The sequence below is a fragment of the Pyrgilauda ruficollis genome, unplaced genomic scaffold, assembly GCF_017590135.1.
Source record: "Pyrgilauda ruficollis isolate IOZ18807 unplaced genomic scaffold, ASM1759013v1 scaffold3, whole genome shotgun sequence".
In the NCBI taxonomy this organism is placed as follows: domain Eukaryota; kingdom Metazoa; phylum Chordata; class Aves; order Passeriformes; family Passeridae; genus Pyrgilauda; species Pyrgilauda ruficollis.
This window is the reverse complement of record NW_024524377.1, coordinates 5,378,391-5,391,199: the sequence shown is the minus strand read 5'-3', so window position 1 is coordinate 5,391,199 and position 12,809 is coordinate 5,378,391. Positions and strand designations below refer to the sequence as shown.

General features: G+C 42.1%; 1 protein-coding gene across 3 annotated transcripts in view; it reads left to right on the top strand.

Annotated features, from left to right (window-relative positions):
* Positions 1 to 9,079: 9,079 nt before the first annotated feature.
* The window catches only part of SLC35F5 (solute carrier family 35 member F5), a 30,269-nt gene continuing 26,539 nt past the window's right edge, over positions 9,080 to 12,809 (top strand). The window contains exons 1-2 of one of the 3 annotated variants that reach the window (XM_041472945.1): positions 9,080 to 9,136; positions 12,224 to 12,294. The gene's annotated coding sequence lies outside the window, so the exon portion shown is untranslated. Of the gene's footprint in view, positions 9,190 to 12,223; positions 12,295 to 12,809 lie in introns of all 3 variants that reach the window. The other 2 variants (XM_041472944.1, XM_041472946.1) reach the window with 2 other exon arrangements.

Here is a 12,809-nt window from a genome sequence, read left to right as displayed (position 1 = left end):
CATATATAGATCCAGGCCTGGGAAGTGCAGTAAAGTGCAAGTGGGGAAAAAAAAAAAAAAAAAAAAAAAAAAAAAAAAAAAAAAAAAAAAAAAAAAAAAAAAAAAAAAAAAAGGAAGTTCCAGGGGTAGAAGGATTTTGGAAATGCCCAGGAAGGCTGAGAATCTGATGCCTGGATCAGCATGTTGCCATTCAGATTGGTATAAACTGAATTTAAAAGGCACCTTAATATCCAGTGTATCACACTGAAGAGCCCTTAAGCCCAGCTAAACATGACAATAAAAGCTAGAGAAACAGCCAAGACAAATCATGTCTAGGTTATCTGTTGGACAATATTGCTTTATTGTTAAGTATTTATTACACAGTACACTGCTTAATCACTTAACCATCATGTTCTGAGTATTTTAATATAAATAAGTTCTCCAGTAGTTGAGAGAATACTACAGAGAGCTAAAAATACCCAAAACATTTTATCTACCCAGATAAAGGATGTGTGTAGATTTCCTCCAAGAAGGGCCACAAGCAAGATTACAGTGTTATTGGTTGATTTTGGCATAGCTATAGCAACAGCCATATGGGAGGCATGTAATTTCATGGAGCTGCACATGGTGAAGTCATGGCAAATTACCAGGAACTCATTTGATGTGGCTGCTCTCCAAGAGTACAACGTAGATCAACTAAAACCATTAACTTTCAAAATATAATTAGTCCATATTTTTTTCTAAATGAAGGATGGGAAAAAACCCAGCTATAGTTCTTGGTACACTGAAACAAGGTGTGTAAGGAAGAGAGAAACTTATAAACTGGGGCTTGTTTATGTCCTTGGACTATAATGATGATAACATCACTATTGCTTGTTTTATTTGGTAGGAATAACGGCAAATTGTGTATCAAAAGACAAAGCTAGAAAAAGAATTTGTCTGAAAATATGATGCCTTAAGAACTTGATGTTCTGGGCTGAGGCAAAATCTGCAGAAATTGAGGGAAACTGCATTCCTATTTACAGCTTGCTTTTCCATTCAAAATTGGTTATCTGCATGCTGTTATTCTGTTCTTTCTCATAGCATCTTAATCCTTTATATTGCCACTGTAAGTGAACTAGCAGAAGGATGGCAGCAGAATCCCTACAACTGCAAAGCAGGGCACAAACCTCTGCCCTGGAGTTGCATCTGTACTGCACAGGCTCCACACAATCACACCTGGGAGCCAAGGAATAGCAGTGCATAGTTTGCCCATGATCAGAAAATCTGGGCTTCCTTGTGTAATAGAAACATTCTGATGTGTTCTCACTTGCACCTATTTACTTCCTTGGCTGGAACAAATGTGGATTGCTGCCTTTTTCGTGTGACTTATGCACTTCAACTGAACTGAGAACCTGAATCAATCACAGCTGTGCATGCCTGACCTGCATCAGCTTCCACTCTCACTGTGTCATGAACATTAATTTGGGTAAAAGCCATGATAACTCGAAAATCTGTGCAAAACCACCGTTTTTAATTTAGTAGTCCTTTATTTTTTTTTTTAATATGTCAGCAGTGTGCTAAATAAAACCAAATAAAACCAGTGTGTCACCAGTTTGCAGTTTAGCAGGTGTTTAACTGTTATGTGAGCTTTTCAGCAGAGCACAGAAGCCCACAAGGGTAAAACTGAGCCTTAAAACAGTGGCAAGTACCAGATCAAGAAAAACTGAACTGGAAAAGAGGATCAAAGTAAATGTAGTGGGTCATTTCACAAGAGAAGTAGCATGTAGAATCATAGAGAGTGCAATGGCACCATGGGTTTTTTTGCTACCCAACCATTTGAAACTGCAAGTAATTGAATGTGTGACAGGTAAACAAATGGGTTTCTGTTCTGAGACATTTTTCTGGCTTTCACCATTGCTTATCAACTTCTGAGAGGGTTTGGCTGCTAATATTTGACTTCTCATTCTTAATGGCTTTTCATAAGAGGATTGTTTAGAAACACTCATATTTTATGTGTTTGTATTTCTCCTTGGTGTGTGACTTTTGATAAAAATATATTCTCTTCAGCTGACCCAAACTGTTGACTCCTCAGATTAGCTTTCAGAAGACAATAGATGTGATAAGGTCATTATATCACATCTGTAGTTATTGTGCCACATTACTCTTATTGTATTTGCTTCAAGACAGTGAAGGGAGGATAGGAGGGCTAGGAGGAGAATTTGGAACTCACATGGACACGTGTCCTTCTCTGAATGTAGCAGGGTGCTGCTTGAATATATGGTATCAGTCAGCTGGATATTATAGCATCTACAGCTCTAGCAGAGAAGCATGGATAAGCACTCTCCAGTTGTCTCTAGACAAAATGGGACATAATTAAAAATACTCCTTCTGATGGGTTAATTTGTTTGGCTGCCTTCTTTCTAGCAGGATGGGGAATGTTCTTTCACAGAATAGGGAACGTTCCCTCCACCAGAGCTGGGGGAAGGCAGTGAACAGCTCGTGCAGCATCTTTTCCAATTATCACAGCTATCTGCAGTCCAAGCTTCTTATTAAGATGTATGATTTATTTAGAAACAATATACAATACCACTTAAGTTAGTCAGCAGTGGAACACTTTAAAAATACTGTGTTCTTCGATAAGTGTATAACTCAATCTATTTCTAGTGACAATGCTGCTTGCATACAAAATGGAAACAATTTCAAAGCATTATTTCTGAATGCTGGGTGCCTCCATACAGGGTTTATTGTTTCTGTTTGGCAGTATATAAAGAAACTGTTAACTCATTTCTGTAAAATTGCTTGTCCTGCTCAAAGACCGTAGGAAATTTTCCTGAAATAATACCTTAATGAATCACCAAAAAGTATAAAAGCTGATTTGCGGTTCTGCAGTGCTGTGTCTGACATTGATCATGTGGATGTCTTTGAAGAAGGCCACAGCCAATTTTTAATGATGTGGTCTTCACATGTCCAGTATCAAAAATATATCCAAACTAACACATTGTATCCAAGTGTTTCTCTCACACTGCTGCTTTAAAAAACAGTATTAAAAGCAAACATTCTGGTAAATTATGCTAATGATATGTAAATTGGATGAAATCTTCTAGACAAACAGATTACATTAATTATGTTAGTCCTTACTGTGAGAATAGGGGCATTAAAATCTCTGTTTGGAGCACTACATGCCTGTTCAATTTGGTGTGCCATCCTAACAAGCCAACAGACTTGACCTTTGTGAACAATACACTTTGAAACCTTTTGTTCTAAAAATAATGCACCAGCAAAGCCCCAAACCGGTAGCTCTATCCATGCAATTCCTCACCTGATAAAATTTCATTTTTGGTGCAGTTTAAGAGCATCTGCACTGAGAAGACCAGTGGTGTTAAATTTAGAAGATGTGAAAAACAAAACTTTCCCTCCTGTGTTTTCTTGCAGAACAGCTTCCAGTTTAATCCATTTGTGGGCTCTCTCTACAGAACCCACATATACTCAGGAGGTCTCCCTTGCTAATGGGGTAAGAATCCACGTGTGACACTGATTCCTTTGCTTCAGGCCCTTCCCAGAGAATCCCTGCCCTCTCTGGAGCATTATGCATTCCCAGCAAGGGATCAGTTCCCTATTGCCATATTGGGCAATGCTTCCATTCCCTTTGAATACCACCTTATGTTGCAATGTGCCTCCCTGAATCATTGTGATTATTCACCCAGGAATGTGCAAAAGCACAAATGTAAAAATCTGCTCCGTGTTCTGAACATGCGGGGTCACATTATCAGCAGCTCCATCTGGTTAGATTTGTGCTGAGAGAACTGCTTGACTTGACCTTTAGAAGAGTTGCTTTCATAGGGATATTCAGTGTAAATAAAATTCACTTTTGGCTCTCTGTTAAGGCCTGTTTGGTGTTTTTGGCTCACATCTCCAGCAGGACAGGTATTCATGCTCACACATGCATTTCTGCTAGCCCTGGGGTTCAAATGGCTCTGTGGTTGTCAACATGCATGAAGACTACACCTGCAGTCCACTCCTACATATGATTTCTCTCAATGGCATGGTAATTCACTAATTCAGAACACTTCCAAAAGGTTTACTTTCCATTTACTTTTTGGTTTGCTTGAATAGGTTTTCAAATGGTTTTTTAAATTGTCTTTTTTTTATAGCAATTAATGATCACAACTCATCTACCAAAAATAATTGAGTGATAGTAATGTAATAATTTTCAGTCTGGGAAATCCCATTGCCAATTAAGCTTCCTGTTTTCTTTCCTGTTATAAATCAGCAGAGTAAAGAGACTGAAGTTAGTGATGGCAAGTTCCCCAAACAAGTTGTTTTACTCATCTGTAATTTTATTACTAGCTAATATTTGCAAGTAATGTTCAGTAGGAAATAGAAAAAGCTCTCAGTTCCAATTAATTTTCTACAGCTATTAAAAGGAATGGTTGATAAAAAATTACAAAAATTATTGTGGTTTTTTCTGCTATTACATCTGCAGAGTAGCATTTTCCTGCAAGTACCAGTAGTTCTCAGAGTGAACAGCATAGATTTTATTCAAAATAATAAATTTTTAAGCACTAAGATTTCTTAGAGCCTTGTCATCAGGTAAAACATTAAGAAAACAGCCATGTAACAGCTCAGCAAGGTCAAAAGCACAAAATGTTTGTAAATACACAAAAAGGGACTTAGAACAGATTGGAAATTGTAACTTTTAACAGTCTAACTATATTTCATGTATTCATATGAATGTTTTCATTTCAGCCTCTCAAGAACTGGACCAGAAGGAGGGGAAGGCAGCGAGGATAATTGAGCAATAAAATCACTCCCTCAGTCACAAGAGGCTTCTTGCAAAGCTGGACTTAGGATGCGAGAACACCTCAAAGATAGCTGAGGACAAATATAAGACAGTTAAATCTCAAATAATGCAGAGAAGGTGAATTGGAACAAGAATTACTAGTTGTGTGACAAGGTCATTATCCAGTGGCCTAAACCCAAGCAAAACAAATTTTCTGTTCTGTCACAAGACTCTGCCTCAGTAAATCCATAACAGCTCTGGCATTCCTGGGTTCATGAAAGGGATTTGCCAAATTCATGGGTCCATCAGAGCTATTAAATGCATTGGCTGAATTACATCCTTCCAGGTAAGGATGCTGGTACCCATTTGTTTCTTAAAACTAGAAGGATGTGCCATGGAAACAAATACCAAAGCAGAGGTTGATCAAAACTGACTTTGTCACTTTGAATTTTTAATACAGTTTCTTCTGCTGCTTTGCCTTGTTCATCAACATGAACATTTTTTTCATCAAAGATTTGTTCCAAATCCTTTTGAAGGACATATTTCTCTAAAATAAGTAAATTCAATTCCTTTGTAGAGCTCTGAGACCAACATAGTATTAAATTTCATTCTTGGGATCTGATCTATTTCTTCCAAATCAGCTTTTATGTTCTTGTAAGTAGAACATATATGAGCAGAAACTAGATTCAAATTTTCTTGATAAGTGCAATTTAGAAGGTTTGCATGTTATGTGGATGTTTTATCTTATGAAAATATTACAGTGATGCTGGGAAATAGATAGAATTTTACTTTGCCTACAAAAATGCATGTAACTAAAATATTCACAGCAGGAAAAATAAATATGCAGTATGTGTACACTTTCAAGATACATATTGTTTTATTACATGTGTTTACTAAAATCTAATTCCTGAAAAAGTCTCAGTAAAAACAAAAGACAAATCATTCTTATAATAGTTTCATTCGTAGAAGACACATGATCATCACATGAATTTTACAATAGGAAACAAATTACTTAATCAAGAGCTAAAAATACAGAAGTCCTGTGATATTTTTAAGTGCAATAAGTACAAACTTCTGGGCTTTTGACAATGCTGACCTGTTTCTCTCAAAATTCCCCAGGAACCACAGTGTAAGTGCTTCATCTTGTGATGAAGAAATCTTGGTACTCCACCTGAAGGACAACAGTGCCCAGTCAAAATGCTTAAAATCAGAACCTTAACAAGGTGGATTTAACTGTGCTGCATATTGAGGTGCAAACTGCTGCATTGCCTCCTAAAGAAGAAAACTCATACACATGAGAGGCCACATGGAGCTACACCCAGAAAGCTGCTCCTAATTCAGGTGGGATTTCATGTGCTTTCCACTGTCAAAGGAGACTAAAGCATAAAAAGAGAGAAAATCTGCATATCACAGATATTTTGTCATCACTACTGCTGATCACTGTGGGAAAGCATTTTCCAGGGGCAGCAAACCAAGTTTTTTCTCTTAATCAGGTAAGATAGAAGAGCCTGGGAATCTCAACCTTCCCTGCTGCCTTATATATTTTCCCCATTCAAAAGCAGCAGGGTTTTTTTTAATATAAAACATTCCCCCCATTTCAATATAAATTATGTATAATATTTTTCAATATATTATTTAGTAAAGGCATTATTAGATATAGGAAAGTATTACATGCAGTTTCTCTGTCACAGTACTGTAGTCATAACTCTTTGGTTTTCTCTTCAAGTTTTGCTGCTGATGAACTGACTGACCTTGGATAAGCTGTGTAAGTTTACTGAGTCTCTGTATAAACACTAAACAAAGATCTGCTAGACCCAAGAATATTAGAGGCTGTGAGATGCATACAGGTTTTTTCTGTTACTTTGTATATATTTTTCAACTCTGAATTCCACAGAATACACCATTTCAAGAGGACTGCTTTTTCCTGAAGCTTTGTCTAAGAAATTCAGTTTACCTAAAATCTCTTTAGACAGTTGTAAAGTCACAATTCCATGTGAAAGCACCGTGTCGCACATTTTGGCAATTTCATTTTGGCCAGAAGAACAAATCAATACTTTATTTATAATATACACTCAGAGTACATCAAAAAAGGACAGTTTGAACTAAGAGTATAATTCACTGCATGTCCTTGTGCCATTTATGCTATAAATGCTTCGGGGTAGGGATTGTATCTTACTGCTTGTAACAACCAGTTTTATGGGGCATCAGACTTGTTGGATATCTCTTAGTGCTACTGTATGCAAATTAAAATACAGCTGGATTATGAAATTCAGGCTCACAAAAAAAGCCCAGAGCAGTTTCACACTAAAAGTTCTTCAAGTTTGGTTGTGGTTTTTTGTTTGTTTGTTTTTAAAGAAGTAACTTTTGTTTATCTACAGGAAATGACTCAAGCCCAACAGTAAAACTCACCCAGATATATGATGAGAAGCTATCACGTTTTTATAAGGGAGAGAATGGATTTTTTCAATCACTAACCTATAGGAAGGGTGAAATATCATGTTTGATTTCAACAGTTTGTAAGTGTGAGTAGCATTTAAAATAATTTCACAGCTATATCATGTATATCCCCTAAGAACAATTAAACACCCTTTTATTCATGTGTATACATTGCTTACTATTGTTTCCTAACAGTTTTTGCTGTAAAATTTCCAAAATATGTAATAGCTAAATTTTGCCAAAAGCTTTATTTCTGTTAGCAAGTGAAAACTGAATAATCTGCAAGATGTGACATACACCTAGTTGTCTTTAGGTTGGTACTGTGAGCTTAATTCTTAAATAGTAATCAACACTGACTACAGAGACTACTAACATATTTCCTGCAAAATCAAACCAAACAGGACTGGAATCTCATCTTGCAATTTTATCTAAGCCTATGAAAGTTCATTGAATTCAATATTTTTGATAGACTTCGTCTAGCATTTCCTTTTGCAGCTTGTTGGTCACTAACATACACATCTTGAAATTTTGCTTTAATTTACCTTGTATATCTAGACAATATCACTTTTTTATGCTCTTCAGTGTATTGATAGTGAATCAGACAACTATTAAAAAAATTTAATTAGTTGCCACTACTTTCAGGTCCTGTGAAATTTCGTATCACAGAGTGTAAAGATTATGGCAGCTATGAAACTAAGATTCTACCACCTCACTGCGTTTTAGGACATTTCTCAAGGGTCTTGCACACTTCGGCTTTGCTTCTTCCCCTTTTTTTTCTTTTTCTTTTGACAGACTAGTTTCGAGCTCCATCCCACTTCTCCATCTCTAGTTCTTCACTCCGTGCTCTCTTCCTCTGCCTTCTCTGTTCCTGCATATTTTAGTTTTTTGTGGATATTTTTTTGCGGGTGATTTTTTTTTTTTTTCTTGACTTGCTTATCTTACAGTTTTGGAAGAGGCTGTATAAGTGCCCGTGCCTCCGGAGCAAGCTCTGCTCCATCAGAGCTGTTCTGCCATTCCCTCCTTGGAGACGGTCGATCTCCTGGAGCGGGAGCCGCGGGGGGATGGCCCCGCTGCTGCCGGGCCCCCGCTGTGCCGAGCGCTCCCTCCGCGTCCCCGTTCCCCCGGGCAGGAGCCGGGAGCGGCCCCGGAGCCCTGCCCAGAGCGGGGCTTCCCGCCGGGACACGGCGCCGAGCGGGCACCGCAGCGCAGCCTTGGGGACGGGATGGGAACGGGGATGGGAACGGGGATACGGATAAGGACAAGGAAAGGGGAAGGGATTTGGCCTGGGATGGACATGGGGGCTGATAGGCTTGGGGTCGGTCATGGGGATGGGGATAGGGATGGAGACGGAGATGCGGACAGGGATCGGAATGGGGGCGGGCACGGGGACAGGGATAGGGATGGGGATGGAGACGGAGATGGGGACAGGGATGGTGATGTGGTGGGAACGGGGATGTGGACGGGGATGGTGACGGTGGCGGGAACAGGGATGAGGATGATGACGATGAGTGTGGTGGGGACAGGGATGTGGATGATGATGATGACGGTAGTGGGGACAGGGAAGTGGACGGGGATGGCGGTGGGGACAGGGATGTGGACGGAGACGGTTGTGGGACGGCGGCGGGGCCGGGGATGTGGACGGGGACGGCGGCGGGGCCGGGGATGTGGCCGGGGATGGCGGTGGGGCCGGGGATGTGGACGGGGACGGCGGCGGGGCCGGGATGTCTCCGCCGCCCTTCCCGGTGCCGCTCTCCCCCGCAGCCCCTCCCGCAGCCGGGCAGGGGGCGGGCAGCAGGACAGGGGTGTGGAGCTGCTGGCCGAGCGGGTCGATGGGGCCGGCCCGCGGGCGGGGCGGTCGCTCGCTCGCGGGCTCGGGGATGGATTGCGGGTGTCCGGCGCGGGCGGGCGGTGCCGCCGCCGGACGGAGCGCGGGGGGCGCCGGGCCCGGCGCGGCCTCAGGTACCGGGAACGGGAGCGGGGCCGGGAGCGGGCGGGTCCTGCCGCTGCCGGAGGTACCGCGGGCGAGAGGCCCCGCAGGGCTGAGCGGGGCCGAGCTCGGGAGGGAACTTTGTCCCTTCGTGCGGGCGGGGGGGCCGTGCCCGCCCGGGCCGGGGCTGTGCGAGTGCCCTGCGTCCCGCCGCCCCTCGGCCCCGGCCGCCCGTGACAGCGGTGTGGGGAACGCGCTCTCCGCTCCCCGCCCCGGGGGAGCTCCCCTGAGCGGGCTGGGGCTGCGTGGAGCTGTCCCCAGAGCGAGCCTGCAGCCGCGGTAGTGCGGGCAGCGCGACCGGGGAAGTGCCGGTGCCCCTGTGCTCGGCCCTGCGGGGCCGCGCCTCCGCTGCCGTGCCCGGGTCTGTGCGCTCGCTGCAGGAAAGACTTTGAGGCGCTGGAGCGTGTCCGGAGAAGGGCAGCGGAGCTGCTGAGGGGCGTGGAGCACAGGTCCACACTGCAAGCAGTGTCAGAGGGAGCTGAGGGAGTTTAGCCTGGAGTAAAGGAGGCTTTGGGGAGAGCTTGTTGCTCTGCACAGCTCCCTGACAGGAGCCAGGCGGGGTCGAGCTCCCAGGCAGCAGTGACAGGACAGGAGCGCACAGTGTTAAACTGTGCCAGGGGAGGTTCAGGTTGGAATTTCTGTATAGAGGGGGTGGTTAAATAATGAAATGGGCTGCCCGGGGGGTGGTGGAGTTGCCATCCCTGGAGGTGTTTAAGGAAAGCCTGTGCCATGGTCTGGTTGACATGGTGATGTTTGGTCATGGGTTGGATTCGATGATCTCAGAGCTCTTTTCCCACCTAACTGATTCAGTGATTCTGAGCTGGCACCATTGTCCTGCCGTGCTGGGGCTGTGAGGGGTACGTGCTTCCCCTGCTTGGGCAGCAGCTCCCGTTCCTTTCCCCCTGTTCTAGCTGTGAGTTTCTAGTCATCCTTCCTCCCCCGAGGTCCCCAGGGCTTGAGCCATGTATCTTTTCTCTTAGGCATTCACTTTTCTCTGAGTGCATTAAGACGACTTACTCATTTCCTTCTCTTCCTGCTACTTTTCCCCAAAGATATCTGTGGGCAGGAAGGAGACCCCTGCTCACTCCATGTGCTGTGATTTCGTGGATTTCTACCTTGCCTGGAAGACTCAGCTTCCAGCTGCCAGGGTGTCTCCCTGCAATCTGCCCTGCTGGTTCTTATCAGGAATCTGTGTCTGTATATCCAGTGACAAAGCACGATATGTTTAGTCCTTGCACTAGACAAGATTAGATCTGCAGCATGTGAAATGGATGTCATTTGTAATCCTTAGCTGATGTTAAATGTGGAGCTACTGGTGGCTGGGATTGCTTTGTACGTGGTGAAGCTTAGAGAGGCCTTGGCAGCTTGACATGGAGTTTTTTCTCCTAGTGTTGTTGGACAGGAATAACAAGGAGGTCAGTGTTGGTTCTGCTTGTCAGCTTTCACTCTGCCGACCTGAAACTGGGGTGTTTCTTCAGTCAGACTTCAAGTCCAGCAGGGTCACAGCCTTGCTGGGGGTGCTGCAGGACTAACTGAGGGCTGAGTGCTTGGATAGGCTGGTAGCTGGTAAGGACTCTGAGATAGAAAACAGATTAATACTCTGCACTACTAGTTCTATATAGGAAGATTTGTTTGAAGAGTTGTTTCATGAATTTTGAGTAAGTGCTGAATAGGAAGCTTTCATTTCATTCATGAAAGCATTCAAACATTCTTGTTCTTTTTATTCCTTAAATACCCATATCCAGCTGTGCCATGACAGTTTGACAGCATGACTGTTACATACCACCAGATTCCTAAAACATACCTTTGATTAAGCTAAATTCTCTTATTTTGGTAGTAAAATTAATGTATTTTCTGTGCAGACTTTGGTCTTGTGTAACTTCCTATGCAGATGCGAGCAGTGGTCTCTACTTGCAGAACACAGTACTGATATGGAAGACTTGGTTGCTTTTTTGGATCTTTTGCTTTGCTATATTCTAAGATTCTACAGGAAATGTTCTCTGAGTAAAAATGACAGGGCTGCAGTGAATGTAATAGTCATGTTGCATAAGGCTCACTTTTCCATCTCTTCTCAATATCCTTGCCTTTGCTGTGGTCTCATGGTACCCTTTGGAGGTTGAGTGGATGTCAGATTTGTGTTAGATTAATGTTGCTTTAATGTAGGCTTACAGATTGTGACATATAAATGTAAATCATTTCACTTTCAGGTTTTTTTTCTGGTTAAAGTGAAAGCAGTGGGTCTCTGTTTCTCTTATCTCAAAAGTAATCCAACATGAAACAAGAATCAGCTGATGACAGAACATGTTAAAAGGGGGAGGAGGTTGTATCCCAGAACTTGTAATGTTGGAGCAGCTGGTATAACTGGAAAAACTAAACCCGTTTACTTTGCCTGCAAGCCTTATCTTGATATGTTGTCTTTCACATTGTATATGAAATAATCTTGAGTAAATACAAGGAAGAATTTCCAGTTGACTTGCTTGCACCATGGCTTGTGACTGAGACGCTGTTCTGTGGCTTTTGGCATTCTTGCTATGTCCTTTTTTTCTATTTTTTGGTGGTGGAAGGGAGAGACAGGCTGCGTGTTTTCCTCCTGGAGCAGCCAGAACAGCAATACTTCTGTTTTGCAATGATTTGGCAATTCTTTGGCCTATAATGTTCTCTTCCCTAATTGTCAGTGCAGTAAAAGTTTGAGAATTTCACATGATTTTCTCTTCTTGGGCGGAGCTTGTAATGTGGAAATAATCTGCACAAAGAAATATTTGATGCTGTCCCAATAAGCTTGCACATGAAGTATCAATGGTGCAGTTTTATTTCCTGCCCTCAGAAGCTTCTTGTTGCATATTCAGAAGAGGAGAGTTGGATAGGCTGCTGAGCCTGTTGTCTTCAGTGCAGTCAGCTGTGTGAATGTACACTGTAGACTACACAGTGAGACTGCTTTTTATATATTTTGATATCATAAATTGAAGTGGTGGCTCTTCTTACGTGATCTAGGGTACTGGAGTGTTTTAAAATCAAAGTACAGTGTCATGATAAGAAAATTTTTAATGTTTGTTTTTCAGAAGATCTTCATGTAACTGGCTGAAAAATGGTTCTGCAAGATGACAGCACCAACTCTAAGACTGTTGGAATGGTAAATAAATTTTAAAAAGGAGACTTTAAAAGGTGTCAGTGTTGTTTGCTGAAAATTGTAATGATATTAAGAGAAGTCTTAAATTAATATTCTTTTAAATGTCAGATTTGAGCTTGTATGTTTAAAGTTACACTATGTGGAAAGCATATTTATTTCCTAATAATGGAAACAAAGGGCAAACATGTTTAAGTTTCTCTTCTATTAATAGAGTAGAATATGATATTTACTTTTAAACCATAATTTTAATTGCAGTCTCTGTGTATGCTGGTGGCTTAAATTTATCATAACTTTTTGCACTTGATAAATTAAATATTCTGTAAGAGTAAAGCCCTGCAATAATAATGCCAAGCTTGTGGCTGTAATCCCTGGGCCATTCACTTAAGACTTGGACTTTATGATCCTTGTGGGTTCCTTCCAACTCAAAATATTCTGTGATTTTGTGAGTAATTGCCTTGATGTGCAGAATCTACAGTGAGCATTGTCTTTGTGGAATAGAAGATGGATAATCATGTGCT